Below are 5661 nucleotides of genomic sequence, written 5' to 3' on the forward strand. Positions count from 1 at the left end.
AAAAGGCTTACCCTTTTCCCCCAAATTGAAGGGCCATCATGAATATGAAAAAAATTTCTTAAAATTGGTGAAAAACAAAACTGGGGGGGTTTTTAATTGGGGGTGGATTCCTTGGGGCCCAAATTTGGAATTCCCCCAAAAAGGGGAGAATCCAAGAAACCCAAAAAAAAAAAATTTGCCAAAATTTTTGAAAAATCTGGGTAAAATCCCCCATTCTTGTGCAAAAAAGGGGAAAACCAGAAAAGCCCACATCCCAAGGGACATTTAACCAAACAAAAAAATTTATAATTTCAAAATCTTTTTTTAAAAACTAAAAGTAAAAAAAAAAAACCCTCAAAAACTCTCCCAATTATTCCCTTTTCGGGGTTTTACCCCTTCTCTATGAGTAAGGGGGAAAAAACGAAAAAAAGGCTCCCTTTTGGGGGGGAAAGTGGGAAAAAAAAAAATTTAAAAATGTCCCCAAACCCTCCAGGGTTATTTTAAAAATTGGGGGGAAAGTTTTTCCTGGCCAAAAGGGACTTTTAAAAAAAAAAAAATTTTTTAAAGCAAAAATTTTTGGGCTTAGGAGGGGGGGGTACAATCTTTAAGAAGAAAAAAGTTTCCCCCTTTTTCATATGTTTTGGGGGGAAAAATGTTCTTTAATATTGAATAAATATGAAAATTCGAAATTACTCGTGAAAAAAGATGGGTGAGGAAAAATTGGCAAAAAGTTTGGGGGAAGGGGGACGTTCCCAAAAATTTTTTAGGGGGCAAAAAAATTTAAAGATAAGGGGAAAAAGAACATGTGAGCCTTTGGTTACTCAGGGTTTTTACCCTATGGTGGGGGAGGCCCAAAAATTCCAAAATTGGGGCATTACCCCTTTTGCAGATCTTAAAATTTAAAAGGAAAAAGGGGGGATTTTTGTTGATACCAAAAATTTTCAGCCTTGAAGGAATCCAAGAAATTATTGGGAAAAAAATTTTAATTTGGGGAACCCCCTTTTTTGATTTTACGGTTTTTTTGGCCATTCAAAGCAAAAAAACAAACTTTAACAAAACTAATAACTGGAAAAACATCCGCGACTCCCCCAGGGGAATTGGGGGGGGAAAAAATTTGTAGTAAGGATTTTCCCTCGGTCAGGGAAATTTTATGGATAATTTCAAAAAACCTTTTAAAAAGGGACTAAAGGCAAAAAAAAATTTTTAAAAAAAACCAAATCAAAAAATTTAAAAAAAATCCCCTTTTTTTTCGGGTCCCAAAGGGTTAATTTTAAATTTTTAAATTTCAAAAATTTTTTTTAAAAAAGGGGGTTCGGAGGGGGTCCCCCTTTGGGCCAAAGGTTTTTTAAAAAAAGGGTTTGAACAAATGTTGCCGGGGAATTTTTTGGCTTGCAAAAAATTCTTGAGAGGAAAACTTGGGAGGGAAGAAAAATGAAAAAAGGGGTAAAGGTTTTTGGGGCAAAATTAGAAATTTTGAAGCGGAGGCAAAAAAAAAGAAGAACTTTTTTTAAAATCCCCAAAATACTTAAAAAAAAACCATTTTTGGGGATTGCCAAAAAAACAAAAAATGTGGGCAAATTTGGAAAAGAGGTTACCCCCAATAAAAACCAATAATGGGGGGTTTTTTAAAAAAAAGGTTAGGGTTTGGAATAAATTAACCCCCTGGAGAACAAAAAAAAGCACCCTCTGCCTCGGTTGGACCCCAAAAGAATTTCAAAAATTTTTCTAAACTTAAAGACGAAATCATCTTCAAACCCCAAGAAGAGAAAGAAACTTTAAAACATTAAACCTGCATTCAGAGGACCTAGCAGGCTTTACAAAGATGGATTTATGCATTTGGAATTAACTTTGTTTTGCTTATTTATTGATAACTCAAAAGTAAAAAACATTGACTGGAAACTTATTAATTCATTGTGTTTTGTTTATTTGTAGGTTTTCAACCTGCTTGGTTGTCTTGTCTTTGAAATTGAAGTGATTTAAAGAAGAAAAAGAAAAGAGAAATAAAAAGATGACACTGAGATGAGTTGGTCCTGAGTCTCTTTGATGGGAGCAAGCCCTTTTCAAGTTTGGGCAGAAGGCAAGGTGGTTTGTAGAGGCCAAAAACTTGACAGTGGGAATTTTTGTACATTATATTCTCCCAATTTGATTTATTTATTTAGCTGATTTATTTATCTCCATTGTGATAGTCTGAATGTAATTTCAAAGCCCTCGAAGCAACATTGTGGATGCTTCATCATATTGCTTTGATTAGTTAGTGTTCAGTGTCATTTTGAATTTAGAAAAAAGTTTGTAAAATATACTTTTTAATAAATGTTATACATTCTTCCATAGATTGATTATTAACCAGGTTGATCCAATTTCCCAGCCCTAACCACCAGAGGTTTCAAGTAAAAAAGTACAAATACTTTGTTATCTTACTTAAGTAGAAATTTTATCACAACTTTTTGCTTCTACATTTTAAAAATAGACTCATTATTTTTGTTTCATTTGAGCTCATTTTTATTAAGGCCTGTTGGTATTTATATAAAAAAATGTAAAAAACATCAATATATATATATTTTTTTCCAGACAGTTCATTTCTTTGCCTTTGGCAAAACACCAACTTGTTTTTCACTACATACCGACCGAAATAAATCGTTTTACAAGATGATGCAAATTTAAAAGACATACTAATGCCATTATTTATAAATCTAAGAAAATTAAGTATAAGATAGTAATCCAGCTTTGTAGAAAAAATTTCTTTTAATAGGAATAGTGCGGTAAAGCATCTGTCCTTAACTTCTTTTTCTGCATTAATTTTACTTGTATACTTTAAATAGTTTTAGAAATGGTACTTTTACCCTTTTGTTTGAGTAAAAAGCTTACATTTATACTTTAACTCTAATTCAACTTGAGCAATAAACATTAATATATATGACACCTCTGCCAACCACACAAACATAAAAATTACTTTAATTCCTGAGAAAATAAGTGTGGATTCTTGTTTGGAAAGTTTTTTTTTTTAATTTCTGTCTTACTATAGATACTGGTTCTCAGATGCTTATTTTAATGTCTCAGCATGATCTGGAAAAACGAATCCATGCATTTATTTTTAGTCGAATTGATTACTGCAACGGTGTTTTCACAGGTCTGCCTAAAAAGTGGATCAGACAGCTGCAGCTGATCCAGAACGCTGCTGCCCGTGTCCTCACTAAGACTAAGAAAGTAGAGCACATTACCCCAGTTCTAAAGTCCTTACACTGGCTCCCTGTATCTCAGAAAATAGACTTTAAAATACTTCTCTTAGTCTATAAATCTCTGAATGGCTTAGCACCTAAATACATCACAGACTTGCCATCAGTGTATCAACCCACCAGACCACTTAGGTCTTCTGGCTCTGCAGAATGCTCTGCATACATAGAACCAGAACTAAACATGGAGAAGCAGCATTTAGTTCCTATGCTCCACTTATCTGGAACAAACTTCCAGAAAACTGTAAAAGTGCGGAAAGCCTGAGTTCCTTTAAATCAAGACTAAAAACACATTTGTTTAGGATTGCCTTCGACTGTTCTAGTTAAACAGTTCAACTAAAACATATTTTCTTTAATCCAACTGTTTTTAATATTCTTTTTTTGTTTCTGCATTTTTATTTTATTTTATTTATTTTTTATTTTTTCCTACTTGCTTTGATTCTGTTCTATCTTCCTGTATTTTAATCATGTAAAGCACTTTGCATTGTCTTTGTACTGAATTGTGCTATACAAATAACTTTGCCTTGCCTTGCCTTAATATATTAATCTTGTCATAATGTAAAGAGAGTATTATACACTATACAGACAGGGAGACAGACAGATAGGCACTCACACTGAGCCTGGTTCTGCTGGAGGTTTCTTCCAGTTTTTCCTCTCCACTGTCGCTCCAAGAATGCTTAGTGTGATGGATTGCATTTGAGTCAATGAGTCGATGCAATCAACTGGTTTCCTTAGAAAACTTTGAATCAATTTGACTGGATGAGATGTGTTGTAAATTGGCACTATATAAATAAACTGAATTTAATAGATAGATATTAGTAATGCAAAATCATTACAACTTTGATTTGCAGACAGTTTTAGCGTTGGAACACAAGATAAAAGCGGAGTGTGGCATCTTCTGTTTTTCTTATCTCTGCTGCCGTGGTTAAAAATAGCTCATCCGCGCTGTTTGTACTGAGACAAACAATGCCATTAGTGACACAAAAACAGAACAAAATAAAAATTTACAGTGAATTAATCGTATTCATGACAGCTAAAATATCCTTCTAAAATATGCACTTAAACACAAAAAAATTTAATGTTATCAAATTACGACGAATGTTCTTTATTGCTTTTACTTTAATAGAATGAGAACATGAAATCTGCTTGTTCACAATTAATACAGGTTACTACTTTCGGTATTTAGTGGAGACGGCGGTGCAGAAGAGGAAGGCGTTAAACCGATACTACGTTTATCTGGCCACCTCCCCCTCAGCCAATCAGAGACGTCGAAGGCGAAACTGAGCAGGAGGCAAAACATCCACTCACCTGAGTCCTCCACCTTCCTGAACCCTAGACATGGTTAACAAGCACACATAACATCAGAAACTAGATGTTTGTTCTAAAAAAAAAAAACACAGCAAGAAAACAAAGCCAGAGAGTAATTTTATGAGATATTTATTAGAGTAGAAAGAGAAATAATATAAATCTATTAAAAACAAGATAAATACTCATATTGGTGCAACACTGGGCTTGATGGTGCCATCTGTGCACTATAAAATATGTGTTTCCAGAGCTATCAATTATGTCTCACTTATGGGCAGTCATATAGATGATTGTGAGTTTGCTAGTTACCATGACTACAGCGCTTCCTCTGTCACAATAACTTGTGAATTAGTCAGGAGGTGGTATATAATGATGTGGGAAAGTTTTCCTGGGGCTAAGCTTAGCTCCCCAAAGTGTACCTCCAATGCTTCGGACACCAAGACAGAGACAGCTCCCAGGACAGAGGAAACTGTTTAAAGAATGCCCATTCCTGTTTAAATTGGGCTGCATACCAGTGCAGAAAGTAAATACATGAAAGAAATCGAATGGCGTACAGTGCTCTGACATCAACCAGAAAGAACTACCCGAATTCCAGTGGATGCAAAAACAAAAAGAAGCCCTCTATGGCAGGATAATACACACACCGGATATGGACAACAAGTTGCTAGATCTTGCAAATTAGAGCTACAAGAATACATAATTTTTTTAACTACTCCAAAAAAGATCTGATCCTTTCAAATTCCTCCCCACAAGCTAGTCATATTAAGGCATATGTATTAAGAACAGAATGTCGCTAAATATCAGGGGAAGTGGTGGCCTAGTGGTTAGAGCATTGCACTTGGGTCCCAGAGGTTCGGAGTTTAACTCCCACAGACTGCCACTCTGGGTCCCTGAGCAAGACCTTTAACCCCACACAGCTCCCTGAGTGCCTACAGTGGCAGCCCACTGCTCCACAAGGGGATGGGTTAAAATGCAGAGAATGAATTTCCCCATTGTTGGACAATAAAAATATTTACATTTTTACATTACATAAAGTTTAAAGGCAGACAAGAAACTACTATTGACAATACAGAGTAAGTATTATTGGGTAATAGTTTCATAAATCATTTATCTGTTGTGTTTTTACTTTTGTATCCATAAATAAAAT

This window comes from Cyprinodon tularosa, unplaced genomic scaffold (genome assembly GCF_016077235.1).
Source record: "Cyprinodon tularosa strain WSP-4 unplaced genomic scaffold, ASM1607723v1 ctg324, whole genome shotgun sequence".
Lineage (NCBI taxonomy): Eukaryota > Metazoa > Chordata > Actinopteri > Cyprinodontiformes > Cyprinodontidae > Cyprinodon > Cyprinodon tularosa.